Below are 18,881 nucleotides of genomic sequence, written 5' to 3' on the forward strand. Positions count from 1 at the left end.
CATGGCACATGAAAACAAAGAACAGAAACACATAAGCACTCACAGTCCTGAAGCAGAGTTGTGCAGTTGTAAAGCCTATCTAGCTTAGGAGGGATGGGAGGCCAGAACCTGGCATGGACTGGGGTTTACGTGAATGGAGCAGATTAGGTATGCAAGGTAAATGGTATCAGGTACACAGACATTTTATTCAAACATCAAATCATAACATTAGGTTACTGATGAGGTTAAGTGAATACAATTTAGGCAAGGCTAAATACAAAATCAAAAACAATGATTTTAGACAAAACGGGCTTGTTTACAACAAGCTTCGAAGGTAAGCCGGCTACACCGTAAGCGATCCCATCATACAACGCGCAGTTGACGCGAAGCAAAAGCAGTGCCAAGTATGCAGTTAAATTCAGACATTTTAAGTTACAATTGAACAATTAAGGATAGAAGTTACATTATTTACGTTTTACAAAACTTCTGCGAAGTGCAGTTACAATTGAAGAAATACATTACATTATTTACAGTTTACAAAACTACTGCAAAGTGTAGTTACAATTACAGAGGGAATTTACATTAATAAGAAATAATCAAACACTTGCGACGACGTCTCAGGGGGAGACAGTTACCAATAAAAACGAAGTTGACAGTGAAGTTACGTTAATGCATTAATCCAAACTAAACAATTTTCAAGGTGGCAGCCGAAAAGGAATTTAGACAGACCAATTCAAGAATAAATGACTCTACATTAAGGGAAGGGCCACCGCCTCACACACAACTCAAACCAACTTACATTTTCCCCTGAGGTCGCACACCCACGCAGTTCAAACTGAACCTAACGGACTACATGCTAGTAGATTACAACAGATCAGCTACTGCTGACAACCGAGCCTGACTAATACCAGAAGCAAGAAAAGGCTCCTGACATGGTTGCAGCTCAATTTATAACATCGCGCCGCAGGGGGGTGAACGAGTAGACATAGAACAACCACTAGGAGGGGGGAAAAGGAGAGAGAAGGAGGGGGGGGGGGGGGAGCGCGGAGTGCCGGAGGCCGATGCGGCGCGCGCAGTTCAAACCGCTACAAGATTAAACAAGAAGACAATTGCAGTGTTTATATATATATATATATAAAACTAAATGACTCGCTCGGGGTTCACCGTCTGTATATTGTTAACCCTCGTATACTGCGCATTACTCCCGCCCTGACACTAGGGCATAAGTGTTGACGTCGTACCGACCATGGCCTTTAAGCCCGTGCTCCGCACCGCCAGTACCGGATCCCGTTTTCGGAGCGCGCCCCTTGCCCAGCCGGACTGAGTCAGGCGAGTGTCCCGGGCGTGACCCCAATAGACAACAAACCTTATTAAAAGTCACCGCGGCCACTGGCCTTAATTAAAATGCCCGTGACTAGGATCGTGTCAGATTAGAAGAAATCCAACTATTACAGCCCACAGTAAGACAATATGTTGATAAATACAGTCGCCAACTTGATGTCACATTTTAAATAATTAAATACATTAAAACTATTGTTAAGCCTTAAGCACCCAATTACCAGGTGCTACATTTTAATTGGGCACCTGGAACATGTTTTAACTGGTAATATAGTAAATTAAATTAATATATGTTTTTTGACGCCGACTTACAAAGCAGAGAAAGTTTCTCTTCCTTGCGAGGCGGCCATGTCCGGCAGTCTCGAACCACTCCGCGCCGGGAACAGACGTGTGTCCGTGGGCAGCATCCAAGTTTCTTTCATTTTATTAATTTTTATTCTATACTAAATCTTTAAATTTAAATCTCATTAATTCATAGCTGCCCACGTCGACTCGGCGCGTATTTTACGGAACCGGGCCTATCCCGACCGTCTTCATCGTGATACCGTGCGGCAGATCGTATCACTCACGTAAGTGTTTCGCCTAATTTAGGAGCCCGCTCATAGAGCCCCCCCCCCCTGCACCCGTTAATGTTCGGCGCTGGCCGTCTCCAGCGAGCATCGACCCGCGTCCCGCGAGACTGCCGCGGTAACCATCAGTGTCGCGTAGTGTTATGTTTTTTCTATGTTAATTGTGTAACGGCTAGACGTCGCCAAGTGTTGGTGAGAGTGTTTTGTAGCGGGACTAGATTAAAGGTAGTTCTCACCAACTCGTGTATACTAATTTTCCGGAGTCTCCCGTCCTCCACACGGCCGAGCGGACTTCACAGTCAAAGGAGAGCCATTCAGGGTAGATTCAAGCCGTGTACCTGGCGGGGCACGCGGGGGCAGAGTACCCACGACCCAACACCAACGGCCTAGCAGCCCGCTAGCCTGGCGCCCCTCCGGACAACAAGAGCACCGCGACGCCCGTAGCGCCCGTCAGGTACCCCCCGGGCCTTTCACATAGGTCGGGTGACGGCAGTGTTGAGTCGTCACTCGCCTGTTTTGCTAGTCCCATCTTAAACATGAAGATGTTGATTTAATTCACATAGTATTCGCGTCGCTGCGATTATTTATGTGATGCCTTGATGGCGGTGCCTTCTGTCCGTTGACTGGGGTGCAGTGCGGATCCACTCTCTTCAGTTCATTAACTGAAATTTAGTTGCTGTTCCAGTGTCGAGCTTGAAGAAAAGTTAGCGGAGACCTCCATGGCAGCGACTCTGATAGCGTCGGAGATCCCGATGACATCTGTGATACCAGCTGCAGACGAGGCATCGACATGTGCTGTTCCATTAGCTGATGTTTCGCCAGAAACCTTGAAGACTTCAACGAACGATGGATGTTTATCGTACCAGTACAAATACTGTGACAAGTGCTCATAGGCATGAAATAAGTGGATCCGGAATAATGACCAAAGAATACTGTTTCAATGCATCAAATGTAATAAACTAAGTTCACGGATATATAGTCTTGGTCGACATTATGATATCTCTGCTGGATCAGTTACCTAAGTGCAAGCAAGAACCTGTTTATAAACATTAAACTGGCTTTTGTCTTGACTCGCGTCTCATACCAGTGGCTGCAAGTATATAGGTGAGGTCCAGGTGAAAAGACTCCCAGTCCAACTCTGGTATTGGTGCATTGACTCAGCTCACATATCATTCCTGTATCTGGGAATTCTTGTGAACTCGATGGTATCATGACCTCAATGGAAGGCCTACCACCAACAGTGAAGACCTCGATGGCAATGTTGCTGACAGCTCCAGAGATCCCGATGGTGACGATAGTGGTGATAACGACACAGATCCTGCTTGCGATGGTATCAACAGTTGCACCTACTCTTCCAGCACTGCAGGAGATTTCTACGCATGCAGTATCGACAGCACAGCAGACCAGACCTTGAATGCTTCATTGGCTGATGTTACACGAGTGTTGCAATGGTTGTCAACAGTACTAGCGACAACGATAAAGATAGCAGCAATCGACGGTGTTCCATCACCTGAATGTATGTACTGTGACATCAAAAACTTGAAAATTCGTGATTACATAACACACTTGTAATAATAACTATGAACACATTAAATATTAGTCCAACAGGTGTCGTATTCAGTTTATACACTATGGAAATTTGAAAAATCACATGTGGTTTTGTAAAGAACTGATTAAACATTCATCAGAATCAAACTGTTACAAAGCATTAGCAAATATTCCAAGCGCAAAAATTTATGAAATATACCACTGTTCTTCTAAATGAAATTGAAAATATTTCTCTGTGTGAAAAATGTGGCGTACCAATTAGTCTACCTTACAAAGTGAAAATAAATGTAAATACATGTAAAGGAATTGCTTCGTACTCTAAGAAGACTGTATATATTGAGAAATGCTAGTAATTTCCTATTTTGTACTGGTGGTAAATTTATGTAAAAAAATTCTAATTGTGTTGTTTTAATTCTGGAATCTGTCTCTTATTGGTAAATTTAAAAAAAAATTTCAAACTGAAATTGTTTATTTTATTGCATCGAGCAAGGATTGAACCAAGCACTGTAATAAATCATTATTTTAACAAGTAATTTTGTTGGTGATGTTTTGGCATTTTTTCCGAATATCTAGCTTACAAAAGACTGATTTTTAAGATGGCAGCCAAGACTCCCAACAAAGATGGCCAGCACCCTGGCAATAATGATTCTTGGACTCTAGCAGGTTAAATTTAAACTAATGTGTTGGCAGCATCATCTAGCAGCCGAAAACAATAGTCATATCCAAGATGGTGGCCTCTAGGAGACGAAAACACGATGCCCGCCATGATGTCATACTGACTGATGTAATATCTACCTTGTAATTAGTGGTGGGAGGTCAGTCTGCTGTTGGCTTTTGTGGAGGAATGATCCATCGCCTTTTTTAATCGATTGCCCTCGCCGATATAGTACCAAGGACTCCAAGGCGTAGGAATGTTTTAGTTAAAAATTTATTAATTTAATAAAGTTTATTAAGTTTAACATTTTCCCGAATTTATAACATAACAAGTTACAGATTTTCATTGTGGTGGTCAGTTTTCAAAATTGCATAGGTTTTATTATTAAAATTTTTTAATTAAAAATATTTCATGTTAAAATTGCATAAAGTAACAGATTTTCAAGCTGGTGGCCATAACCAAATGTTCAATGGTGACAAATACACATCCAATATGGTGGCCATTAAGAAAATTTCAATATTCTAGAATCCAAGATTCGGAAATTTTTAGAATTCAAGATGGCGGAAAGTTATAGAATCCATATGGCAGAATTCAAATGGCCACCGGAGTCAAGGTCATGTTTTAAGGTCAAGGTAATCCATGGCCACCTGATGTCACAATCCAAGATGGCACTGACAATCTACAATTCACACCCAAAACACAGTCCCAGGGGCCCATTTTATGTACTGGTACTGATACGTGTCCATGTGTGGTAGCTTTGGTGATTGGCTGCCTCGGTCCTAAGCATCTAGGCTTCACATCCCGCCCTCATGGTAGAGACGAATGTGTGCACTCGTATCTAGACCACATTGATTATAATCTATCACTAAGTATTGGTAGTGTGTATCTGGTAGCTGCTGTGCTTGTATGCCTGGGTGATAATCATCAAGATTCTACTGCAAGCTATGAAGTCGGGGCAGTGGTGAAAAATAGCTGCGTTGCCATTTAGATTTTCACACCATCACTCGTGATAGATGCAGTTGTCTGGTAGCATCGGTGCTTGGCTGCTTGGTTGCTAAGCATCTAGGCTTAACTGTAGTCTCTTCAGTCCAGTAACTGACGTGTGTACTAGTTCCTAATTCCCCTCATTATACTTAATTAAAGTTAAATGTTAGCGTGTGGTAGCTGCATTGCTTAGATAACTGGTTGCTAATATCTAGGCTTAGATGCATGCTTTTCAGTCGAGGCAGATATGTGTATTCGCTCATAGGCCCCCCTTAAAATACTTAAACACATAGTATTTGATGTAGGCATCAGGTAGCTACTGTGTTAAGATGCCTGTGTGTTGATCATCCATAATTAAATGCAAGTTCTCCAGTTGAGGAACTGTGATGTACTTCCTTCTTCTAGGCTTATTTGATTGTACTCTTAACACTTAGTAGGAGATTAAGGTGCCGGGCAGAAGCCGTGCTTAGATCCTGTGTGCTCAGCCTCCAGGATTAACTGCAAGCTCTCTAGTTGAGGAATAGTTGTCTACTCGCACCTGGTGCTCTCTGATTATACTGGAACACCTGATGGTACATGCAGTTGTCTGCTAGCTGCTGTGCTTACCTGCATCGGTGCTAGGCATCTAGGCTTAAATAAAAGCTCTTTAATAGAATAAATTGTGAAAAATAGTTCGTAGGTCTCCCAGATTTTACTGAAACACTTAGTAGTAGATGTTGGAGTCTGGTAGCTTCTGTGCTTGGCTGTGTGGGTATAAAATCTTGGCTTTACAGCAAGCTTTCCAGCCGAAGCAGAGGAGGTTCTTTCTCCTTGGTCTCCCTGATTATAAGAAAAACTTAGTGGTGTTGGTAGGTGTTTTGTAGCTGCTGTGCTTAGCTGCTTTGGTGCTAAGTATTTAGGCCCAACGGTAAGCTATCAAGTAGAGGGTGTGATGTTGTCTAGCTACATTACCATCTAGATTTATACACCATTACTCTGTGTTAAAAGAAGATGTTTGGTTGTGCTAAACGTACTTTCTTCTTCACTTGTATATCTTATATGTCCCCTTAAAATTACTTTGGGAGGCTGATTGATCTTTTAGTTTCAAAGGCAAAATAATAACAAAAGGGATTCTGTCTAAATATATAAGTACCTATATATTTATTAACTATTAATTGCTTTCATATAAATCAACAAAACATGGATTCCACAAACAGGTTAAAAGGTAACTTAATTTATGTATATGTATTGACAAATATATTAAAATCATAACATTCAATAAATGGGTTGACAAATATATTAAAATTGTATTATTTAATGAATGGGTTGGTCAGGCGTATAGGAACCGAAGGGGGGGGGGGGGAGGGGGCGACCCAGGCGACTGCCCGGCCATAACATTTCATGGCTGGGCAAAGTGATGGTTTTGCCCGGCCATTGCATCAGATGAACAAGAGGGATTGCCTTCATTGCAATGCTAAGTGGTTTTGTGGGATTTTCTTGTCTGTGCGTTACCTTATTCTTAAAATAAATTAAGACTTTTCGATAAGTGTACACGCACAATAAATTCGGAAACTGTTCTTGTTTTCTTCTAAATATTCACGTTTCACAGTGCTGAAAGCGGAAATATTATTGTGGGATATAAGACCAGTAAATGATTCCGCTCGTTGCAGTAGCTTACGCTCCGTTTTTGTCCATCCTTGTCTACCTGACCTTCAGACCCTTGCATTCCCCCCACCTCGTTTCTACCTAACGGTAACGACCTGACGTGCAGAGCGCTTTCCACATCAGTCATCATTCAACAGCTGTACGTATTGCTTTTAAGTCCAAGAAACTTTGTAAGCCGCACTACAGAACTGTTTAAAATAAACTTATTTATCTGTAGTATCGTGAGTGAGTAGTGCGGAATGGCAGTGATGAAAAACATTTAGGGTTTACGGAAAAAATTTACAACAGTATTTTAATTTTTGCGACGTACAATGACTCAGAAAAGCATCAACTTTTTCTTCAACAACCGTTCTGCACAGTCCTGCAGTTCATCACAACCACCGCCTAAAAGCTGTAATGCCTGTGAAGACAAAGATCCTAAAGAATAGTTGGATTCCTTTATCTCAGGTATTACTTTTGAGCAGTTTAGACTGAGACGAATTTTTACATGATCCCAAAAACCATATGTAATATACCTATTTAACATTAAAGTTTAGTATGTCGGTACATTATTTTTTTCCGCTCGTCGCTCTTGATTATTCCATCGAGTAATAAAAACAATTTCTTTGAATCTACAAATCATTGAAAAAGAATTTATCAAGCAGATTTGCAGTTATTTTTAAGCATCTTCGCTCGCCTATTCTGTGGGGTTCGCATTTTAAACTTATTCTTAAGGGGAGTCTGATAGTAAAAAAAACTAAAATATTGACTTTTTTAATTTTTAAAACCAAAATAAAATTTTGACTTTCCTGAATAAAATGATATGAGTGTTATTGCGAAAAGCTTTATTCCATCTTTAATTTTTATTTTTTTAAAGTTGAACTGCGTTTTTCGAAAAATTAATTTTTTTGACTTTTTTTGATTTTAAATGCTAAAAAAAATATTTTTACCTTTCTGAATACATACAATGTAAATACTTTCTAGTACTCCTTTCAATAAAAAATATAACGAATAGTAAATTTTCAAAACTTTGGAGCATTAATTCAGATTTAGTAGACCTTTCCTGTATTGACCTTGATTTATTAAGTTTGACAGTAAAAATAAAAAAATAAAATAAGTTTTTTGTTCATTTGTAATGTCAAAATAAGCTTAAGTCTTTCCTGGAAAAAAATTCTATGATTGTTATTGCAAAAAGTTGTTTTCCATCTATATATTTTTTATTTATTTTTTAAGTTGTACCGCATTTTTCGAAAATTATTATTTTTTAACTTGCAAATTTTAAATGCTAAAAATAATAAATATTATTTTGACCTTTCTGAATACAATCTAAATACTTTCTAGAACTCCCTTCAATAAAAAAATATAATGAATACTGAATAGTATATTTTCAAAAATTTGGAGCCTTACTTGAGATTTGATTGATGTATAGACCTTTCCAACTTGCCTTTAAAATGAATTCTACGAGGCGAAAACTGAAAAGTGAACACTGTTTTGTGATGCCGAGCCTTAAGTAAATTTGTTATAAAAAAAGTTAAAATTTCTGCTAGTAGTACATTCTATTTTTATGTACGAAAGTTGCTAAAATAGCACCATTTTGCTCCTTGGAATGCAAATTTTTTTCTAGCGGGGGAGAGCCCCCGGACACCCCCTTTGTTATATCCACCACTTATAATGTTACTCTCCTTTGCCCCCCCCTCAATTAAATATTTGCTTCCTACGCGCCTGGGGTTGGTAAATATATGTATCAAAAATACAACATTTAAATTATGGGCTGGCCCTAATTAGATTACCTATTAATAGGGACACATGTATTTCGCGAATACATAATGTGTCAAGGTATTTCACAAAATACTGCAGCTTTTCTCCTGTGGTTATTGGCTGAGGTCAGTGAGAGGTGTCGTCCCGCTCTTGACGGGGCCAATGAGAATGTGGTCACCGTACTGCTGCACCCTCACAATTTGCCATGACTCTTAGAAAAAGCTACAGTGTTTTGTGAAATACCTTGACAGGAATGAAATCGCGAAATACAGGTGTCCCTACCTATTACTATTGAGTTTCATTTGGCATAATTAAAACAGAATCAGATACAATCGGTTAAAACATACCATACCAGGGAATTAATTATTCTGGTTTGGAGTTATTAAAGTTCCCTAATAAATATTTTTGGCTATTCCAGTCTCTTGGGTGGAGTTAACGAATTGTCACGCTGCAGACATCTCTAAAATATCTGGAGGACTGGAGATTTGACATTAGTTGGCCGAAGGTGATGTGTTACGTAGTACCAGGGTGCCTTAGTCGTCCAGCTTGCTGGAGGAAGGGGTCGAGGGTGGTGTAGTCATGTCCACACCCGGCTCTTGGACCCTGTCTGCGAACAAGCCCGAATCGAACACGATCAGAACTGGTTCACAGACAGTCAGTAAACTGGCAGAAAATGCCTGCCAAAAAGGTGATGGTCAGGGAATAAAGATTTGGCAAAAACTCACCAGGTGGCTGCTAGCATCAGCAACGTAGCCCACCAGGATGCGAAGCTTGCGAACACGCAGTTGCAGTGGACGTTTCCATGATTTAAAATAATTAGTAAAATTTAGCGAAGTATAATTATCTGTCCTAGTGTCCCGCCTCGTCACTTGAACTGGTGACTGGGGGGAACGAGTGGATCTTTAAGTTCCAGAAGGTGCAACAATGATTTCGTCTAAGCATTAGTTTCTTTGATTTTATATTATTACTTTTGGGTAGTTGTCATAATGTTTTTTTGTAACATAATCTGAGTTAAATAACAGAAAGCATATAAAACAGGGGATAGAGATTATATTAATAAAAAATGGGCCAGCTCTTATTAGAGAGTTAATATAAGCAGCTTCAACAATTTTAAATTCAAGTTCACAATAAATAAACACATTAAATTATTGTAGTAGGGTTATTGATTTCAGGCCGAAGAGACGTCGTGACTGGATGCTAGTCCGAAAAAAAAGTTTTAAAAAATTGCAAGACTGGCATTTCGGAGATTGTTGGATGAAGTGGGACAGGTGACGAGACATCAGTGCCCCTGGGCCATTCGCCCCGTGTAGACGGGTTTGGTCCTTGGCAAGGTAACCGGGTCCAGTGTTCAGAGCCTGGTTCTTGTTCTCTGGCACTACTATGGCACTTGAGTACCCTGGCACGAGAACCCTGTCTGTGAACAGAGCCAAACACATGTGTTTAGGACTGAATCACAGACAGTAGGAGGATCAGGCAGAAAATGCCTTCTAGTTACGATGACAGGTGGGGAGGGGTGGTGCTAAAAACCCATCAAACAGGGCGATGTCTTCCAGGGTCTGCCCCATGATTGAACAGGCAAGCGCGACACGGATGATCAATGATTCTCAAAAAAAATCTACGATGACTACTTTAGCTAGATACGTGGAATGACTAACGTCTAAACACTACTAAGTTGGGAAACATCCGTTGTCTAAACTGATCACGACGATGTCTTGTTCTATGCAGTCAGTCCTGAATCGTGGCGCGGATAGAGCTTGTGGCGGCCGAGACTCTTAATTAAAAGCGATGTAATAGGAAGAAAGAAGGGGGGAAGGAGGGGCTTCGGCTTTTGAATTGAAAGGTTCCGAACATTACCAAGGTGCTTGTCGAGGAAAGGTAGACTTCGATACCTCGAAGTTGTTGGTACTGCCTGATGTCAGCGCGACCTACTGAGGCGTGGCTGAACTGAGTAGAGATCGACTAGCATGGGTCGCTGGCAGCAGCATTGAGGCTTATGGAGAGGACTGAGCCAGCGCTCTGGTGGCCTGGGAAGGAACTACGGGTACTGGTTACTGCGGGAGATGCCAGAGGGCAGGCGTTCCGCGGGAGTTTAAACTCCCAGGGGAAGTGATTCGCAAAACTACCGCTAGATGGCATAAGTATGTACTTCATGTACTACTTTTGTGGCCTTGAGGAGAGGTGGAGCCTGGCCGGGGTTAGTGGCCGGTCAAAGAACCGGGGCGACGTTCCCAGGAAAACCTGAAGTGGGGGGGGGGGGGGTTATAACTGTGTTGCCAGTGAGAAAGTCGGTCTACAAGACTCGGAGGCGTGACTATACTTTGGCGAAGATGATTCGCGATCATGCCAAGGACTGCTAGCATCAGGCGAGGTCTAGGAACTGCCCGGTCTTGAGAGTTTGCAACTCATAGCAGTTCTCGTCACTAATCGGGGACGAATTACAGGAGACGTCCGTGCGCCAAAGCGGGAATAATGGGATCACCCTACTGGGTCATTGAAGTAGAGGCTGGGACAATTAGGGGAGATGAGTTTGACAAAGGTTGGATGGGAGTGTACAGGAGGAGGAACAAGTTAAAGTTCTTTCAGCAGAGGACTGATTGGATACATTTTTTAAGTTGAGAAAAATTCAATATTTACTTGTGCCAAAACTACTAGTTGGTGGCACACTAGGCACGCAGAATGACTAATAACTGGTTAAGAACTGAATGTAGGGACAACATCCCTTGCCTAGCCAACTACATATTTGAACGACGACCGGACTGAGGTCTTGCGGTATGCTGGCCGATTATCCGAGGTGGTCAGTCTGCTCGCGATGCGCGGAGTGTTCTTGTGGCTGTAGCGACTCGGAAATAAAAAGGTAAAGGCAATCAAAAGAAGGGGGCGGGGAGAGACTTCGGCTTCTGGACCGAAAGGTTCCGAAGATTTCCGAGAGTGTGGTCGAGAAATACTGACTTCGATATCTCGAAGTTGGTGGTACTGGCCGATGTCAGTGCGACCTACTGAGTGGTGACCGAAACAAGAAAAGATCGACTCGTTCGAAGCTACTTCTAAAGCATGAAGCTTATGGAGGGGACTAGTACAGCACTCTGGTGGCTTGGAAATGAATGCTTGTTGCGTGAGGTGCCAGGGGGCAGGCGTTTAGCGGGCGTTCAAACACCCAGGGGAAATAACTCGCAAATCCGACACGAGAGGGCAGAGGCGGTACATTCGAAGACCGATGGGTGTCCTTGAGGTTCGGCCTTGGTTGGTGGCCGGTCAGTGCCCTGTGGAGAGTTCCCAGGGAAGCCTGAAGAAGGGGGAGAGGTGGAACTTCATTGCTGTGGGAAATTTAGCCAGAGACGAGCCGGAACGCTGGTTAAGACGACTCGCGGGTGTGCCCCTCGGTGCTTGCCTCAGGAGAGCTCCGAGAAGACAGTGCCCTGGGAGAACGCCGAGATAAGCCGTCTTCATCACGGCTCGGAGGAGAATTACAGGTGACACCCGTTCGTCGAAGCTGTGATAAAATGAGCGCACCTGCTGACTCGCAAAATCTCATCTGGTGCTGGGAACAGGATTGGGGAGACTGGCCTGACAAAGATTAAATGGGGGTGTACAGAGAATGGGAAAAGTTTAAGTTTTAGCTGATGTTATTAACTGATGACTGATGTTATTATTTTTCAAAATTTAGATTGATAATTGTGCCAAAAATGCTAATTGGAGGCACAGACGTAGCGTCGCTTGCTTGCCTGTTTGCTAAGCATTAGGTTTAACTGGAAGCTCTCTATTCGACGCAGTGATGTGTATGTACTTCTAGGAGATTCTGATATTTATTATTTATTATTATTTTTTGAGTGCCTGCCAACAATCATGACCTTTAATAGGCAGGCACGTAACAAATATTACATAAATTAATTCATAATTTACACATGATAGTACAAATTAAAACAACACTATCATAAAATATGATAAAACACACACATGACAAAGACAAAAAAGTCCTTAAATTTAACAAAAATATTTGCTTTATCAATTTAAATTAATTCTAACCATTGAAAACTCGTAATTATAATATCTTAAATAAAAAGTTGTATTAACTGCAATAAAATAGGAGCTCAAAGGACTACATGATATTATTGACTATAGAAATGTATCTAAATTTTTGAAACCACAATTACAATGTAAAATGTTAAAAATAAAATTATAAATTTTAAAGGAATTCTAAATGATAAAGTGACGACTAAAATATTTATATTAAATAGTTACTTAACTGCATACAATTTAAGAGCTCAAATGCCATTAATGTAGTAGATGTATCAGTCTGGTAGTCGCTATGCTGGGCTGCCTGGGCAATGAACATCTTAGCTTGGCTGGAAGCCATCAAGTCGTTGCAGTAGTGTAGACTTTACTAGTATTAAAATAAAATATTCTTTATATATCGTCTTATGTAAGCAGTACCAAGAAAGAGAACATCATGCTCATTAAAACATTTAATTTAATATTTTAAATAACAGATTTTACAATCATAATACCCTTTTCAGTAACCATTGCTCTTTGTTATATATGTGAATATATATTTCTTTATAAATTATTTAATACGTGAATGCTATTTTTTATGTTTGAACACACACACATACACACATATATATATATTAGAAAATAATATTTATTTTTAAATTTTTTCTTGAATTGAATTTACATACACAAAGACAATTACTTATTGGCAACAATGCACTATGTCGAAATCTTTGTGCAACGACCAGTAGTGTAGTTGCACTGCAAGTTGCTTCCACATTGATAACTGGGAGGAACGCTTAGACCACCAAGCGGGCGGCAGAATTCTCCTTCTTCTGAAAAAAAAAATTAAATATATATATATATATATATATGTATATTATCAAAAACTCTTTAAAATTAAAAAAAAATTATTTGAATATTTTAGGTAATCATATTTTAAGGTAAATAGACTTTGAGCTTTATTTATGATGAAAGGTACACACTTTCGTATAATTCAGAATTAGGTTTTCTGATTCATTGCCGTGCTACCATAAGTAAACGGAAAAAACCCTTGAAAATAGCAAAATATCTCATTTTCTTTTTGGGTTTAAATATTCAATTCATTATTATTGATATTGTTGCAAGAGTAAGTTTCCTGCACGTAACACATTGAGTCACTGTAGCCTCAGCGATGTGCACATGTCCGCCCGGCGCTGGGGCTACTCCACTAGCAATATCCCACCGGTGTACTGTGACTTTCACGCGACTGCAAGGTGTACATGGGCACAGACCAACATGAGTGTTGTGTGCATAGCTGATCCACAAGGTTTGCATCCTTTTGTGGATACACAAAATAATTGTTAGTAGACTTATGTGAACTGAATTAACTTTGATCCCAGTTTTTTTTCCACACGTAACAATATCTATAACAATAGTATGCATGTTGAGAGTAGTGTCACATTCAATTTAATTATGTATATACTTGTAATATCTGTTATCAGTTACGTGGTGCAGATGGGCTTTGAGAAAAAGTTATAAAGTCATTGGAAAAAATTGTCTTTAGGTGTGTTGTTTGAGATTTTAATTTTTTTTCATCAGATATTTATTAATATTAGTTCGCTACTTGCTGGCTAGCTTACTTGGAGATAAACGTTTACACTTTATGTGTTTGCTTCTGAACCACTTCAAATGTAAGCCTACAAATATTTACATCCTGCGAACAACTGGGATGTATTGTAGCATTTGTTACACTCCTCAGTCATAACAGAGTAGACCCAAGTTATGTTATAAATTTGTTACACTTCACTCTCTCTTGATGACTGGTGTAATTAGTGGATCTATTAGTTTCAGAAGGCAAAATAACAATTTCGTCTAGATTAAAGTACCTCTGTTTTTATTTTACTTTTGATTGTTTTCACAGTCAGATGATATTTTATAAATTGATTTAAAAAAAACACACATATATATATGATTTATATTTTAATAACATTATTAAAAGAAGGGGCCGGCCCTTATTAGACAATAATTGATTATTAACACAATTTAAATAAAATACGAAACAATAAAAAGATTAAGTTCGTTTTACAATAAGCACCCTAGGAGTGAGCAAAATCCTGAATAAAAAAAAATTGTATGGTGTTCTGATCAGTTCAACGTCGTGGCTTAATGTTATTCTGAAGATCTTAAAACCGAAGAACTGGAAGTTTGACGATGGCTGGCCAAAGTTATGCTGCTAACGAGGCGTCCGGTTCTTGGAAACTTGTCCGTTTCTTGGAAACTTGTCTGTTCCATGGACCCTGTCTGTGAACAGATCCGAAACACACATGTTCAGGACTGATTCACAGACAGTTGGTGAAATAGGCAGAAAATGTCTTCTAACCACGATGATGGTCGGGGAGTAAAGGTTGTAAAAACTCACCAAACCGGGGGATGGCTTCCAGGATCAGTTCGGGTGCAGAGCTCGCGATCCTGTCTCTGATGTTTCGATGATTACAAAAAAAAAAAAAAATTAATAAATTTTGATGAACACAACATGACTACTCCTACGAGGTAGACCTACACGGACTGACTGAAAGCTATTCACTAAAGTTGTGGGAATAATATCCCTTGTCTACGTCTTAAAAAAAATGGAATGACGTCCTTATGCCGGAGATATGGTGTGGTCAGTCCAGAGCTACGGCGCGCAGTAAATTTTTGAGGCGGCAGCGACTCGTAATTAAAAGGCGAAGTTAAAGAAAATAAAAGGGAGAGGCTTCGGCTTCTGGACCGAAAGGTTCCGTAGTTTACCGAGGGGCTTATGCAGCGGACTAGGCCAGTGCTCTGGTGCCCTGGGAAGGAATTACGGGGTACTGGTTGTTGCGGGAGATGCCAGAGGGCAGGCGTTTAGCAGGCGATCAAACACCCAGGGGAAGTGATTCGCAATACTGCCACTAGGTGGCATAAGTATGTACTTTTTTGGACTGGAGTCGTGGTCTTGGGACAGGCCGACCCTGGCCGGAGTTAGTGGCTGGTCAGTGCCTTGGCCAGTGTTCCGAGGAAAGCTTGGAGAGGTGGTGGGGTGTGGAAACTGCGGTGACAGTGGGAACGAGGCTCTATTAGACCCGGATTTGTGACTGGACGTTGGTGAAAATGACTTGAGATCATGCCCTGGAGTTGCTCACATCAGGCAAGGTCTTATTGCAGCCTGAGTGCTTGCAGGACCTAGCAGTTCTTGTCACTGTTCGGAGGCGACACTGACGTTTCTGCAGTTGTGCCAATTCCCAACATACTCTTATAAACATCAATGCTTCGTTTTTACAGTGAAACATGTACCTTCTGCCATACAGCACGACCTTTGCATGTCTTCATGTGCTTCAGTGTTCCCATAGTTGATGGCACAACTTCCATCCAGTTTGACGTTAAAGACGGTAATGATGTCATCGAGTTCACAAGAAAAGGTAGTTACGCGACTTATGCACCAGACTAGACAAACTAGGCGATCCTTACACCATCGACGACAGTAAAAAACTGAAATTCCTTTCGTCTGGTAATCGGTTATATACATGTAACCACTCGAATAATATGCCAGTCAAAACACGGATCATGTACAAGAATACACTAGTCAAAACAACATTAATAAAGTAAGCACATTTGGAAACAAATTAGACAAAAGAATTGGGCACACAATACATGCACTGGACTCGCAATGTAGCACTGGACACGCAATGTACACGCAATATACCCGCAATGACTACGCAATGTACACATTAGACATGCAATGTACAGGCAATGTACACACAATGGCCCCACAATTCACACACCAAACACATAATGTACGAACTGGACACGCAATGCACACGCAGTGACAATGCAATGACCACGCAGTATACACACAGCAAACACGCAATGTACATGTAATGACCACTCAATGTACGCACAAAACACACAAAGTACACCCAATGATCACACAATGAACGAACTGGACAAACAATGTACACGCAATGACCACATAATGTACATGCAATGGCATGGTAATGAACACACCAAACACTCAATGTTGGCACTGGACTTGCAATGTACACTCATTGACCACGCATTATACACACCAAACACGTAATGTATTCACAGGACACACGTTTAACGAAAAGGACACACATTTGGAAGAATAAATGCGACAAAAAGGAAGCACATATAACGAAAAGGACGCGCCTTTGTACATAAATTCGAGTAAAAGGAAGCGCATTTAACAAAAGGGTGCTTATTTTCACAAACATTCAACTCAGTAGGATGCGATTGTTAATTATACATTAGGATATAATGCCTCCAAAATTCATTACCCCAGCAGTCATTAACTCCATCAGTCTTTTGGCTCCAACAGTTATTGGCTCCAAAACATCTTAGGCCTACCTGCTGTTTAGTTACTAGACTAGTAGGCTAAGAAGCTACAAGAGACCAGGAATACAAGACTTCATGGCTTCAACTGGCTACGAGACTTCAAGTCTACTAGGCTACAAGTCCGCAAGTCTACATAGATATGAGACTACTTGGCTCTTAACTGTCTTTGGCTCCATTAAGCGTCGAGAGTTAATTTAAATCAAGCAAAAGAAATTGTTGCAAGTAGTACCGAGTCTTGCCAACAGATGTCGTCTCGTGTTGTGTTGAGGTAAAAATATTTATTTCTTTTCTGTGGGATGGGGATTCTCACAAACGATCGCAAAAGAAGGATGGCTTCGCTAAACACCAAGGAGAAGGAAGTTCGTTCTTCATGATAGTGCTTCTCAGCTGTCTCAAAGCATAGTATTTGAATGATAAATGATTGTTTTTTGTTTGAATTCCACCTGACCAAAATATTTTTAGTAATAATTTGGTAGCAGAAATTCACATTTTAAATGTAACTCAAAATAAAATTTCGTGACTCTTAAGTAAAATATTTTTAATGCAGAGATCGATTTCTCAGAAATAACCAGAAGCACTCGGAGAACATCAGCAGAAGTCTCGACAGGAATAACCAGAATCACACACAGAATATCATCGAAATATTGTCAGAAATAATCAGGAGCACACTGAAAACTAAATCACGTATTCCTTAATATCATAAAATAAGGGACAAAAATAAATAAATATTACAAACAAACAAAAAATAAATTTAAAAAATACAAAAAATTTGGCCGGCTTGTGAACTTCTCCGTTGTAGAGCAAGGATAGAGTTCTAGAACAAGCCGGAATTTTTTGTAATGTTTTTCATTTTTTACTTTTACTCTATGTTATTTTTATTTATTTTTTATCTGTTATTTTCTAATATTTAGGAAAACGTGCTTTATTTTTCTCAGTGTTCTCCTGATTATTTCTGACAATATTTTTATAGGTTTTCTCCGTGTGCTCCTAATTATTTCTTACAATACTTTGATGGTTTTCTGCGAGTGATTCTGGTTATCCCTGTCGAGACTTCTGCTGATGTTCTCCGAGTCCAATGTCTTAAAAACCTACAAAACACAATCGAAGCCAAACTAGAGAATACAGAAAGACCATTAGTCGTAGCCACAATAATGACCACAACTATTCCCTCTGGAAAAAGATCTTTATCTATTTCCACAGCCTGAGGCATGGTCGAAAAGTAACTCCCCCACCCCGGCCGCTACCGGACGAACCAACCTGTTGGGAGAATTCATGAGGTGAGATGGAGCACCAACAGAATGAACTGATAGGAATACCCCGAGAAAACACACAGGAAACAGCCGCTGTGTTTCCCACCTAAGACAGGGACTATATGGAGACGGGTCATCTGCCCGACGATATACATGACGCGAAATGAGATGGGGCAGATAGGGAAGAAATTGGTGGGAGTACTCCATGAAAACCTGCAGGAAACATCCGCCATGTTTCCCAATTTATGGTTTGACCCCACCGGGAATTGAAGCTGCAGAGGAGGCAATAATCCCACTACACAATTGATGAAAAAACATTGAGGACTGGTTTGAGTACAATTCAAGCAAAAATATTTGTAAATTGATAAATAAGCGTCACGATACTGTACAAACCAGGCGTTATTTCTGCTCGACAGAGTTTATTTTAAGAACCTAATCACACAGACATACATTATGTGCACCTTACATATGTAACAAATGACTAAATATGTGACATGCTAGGCTGAATACGAAAGTGACAAGGTCCGAATGCCTGTTCGATTGAACGAACACATATTTGATTCGCAAATTATGTAAATGGACAATAACTCAAATCGAGTGTATAACTTATAAAATGTAATGAAATACTCGTGAACATACTGCACGCAAGGCCACATGCGAGTCAGATGCTTGCTGGAGGTCGGCTGGCCTGTTGCCCCCCAGGTAGGAAGTACCCCAAATACATTGTGATGTGCTCGCTTTCATTGGATTTTTGGACAAATTTATGTTTTTCGCTTTTTCTGGGAGCCCAAAAATATTTTGTGTGTGTCTGATTGCTGCCAAATTGATCAAGAT

At 40.4% G+C, this 18,881-nt stretch overlaps 1 long non-coding RNA gene across 1 annotated transcript in view; it reads right to left on the reverse strand.

Annotated features, from left to right (window-relative positions):
* Nucleotides 1–13,073: 13,073 nt before the first annotated feature.
* The window catches only part of LOC134542570 (uncharacterized), a 36,171-nt gene continuing 30,363 nt past the window's right edge, over nucleotides 13,074–18,881 (reverse strand). The window contains exon 3 of the long non-coding RNA XR_010076817.1: nucleotides 13,074–13,277. This is a non-coding gene — a long non-coding RNA (uncharacterized LOC134542570). The remainder of the gene's footprint in view (nucleotides 13,278–18,881) is intronic.

Source organism: Bacillus rossius (assembly GCF_032445375.1).
Source record: "Bacillus rossius redtenbacheri isolate Brsri chromosome 9 unlocalized genomic scaffold, Brsri_v3 Brsri_v3_scf9_1, whole genome shotgun sequence".
Lineage (NCBI taxonomy): Eukaryota > Metazoa > Arthropoda > Insecta > Phasmatodea > Bacillidae > Bacillus > Bacillus rossius.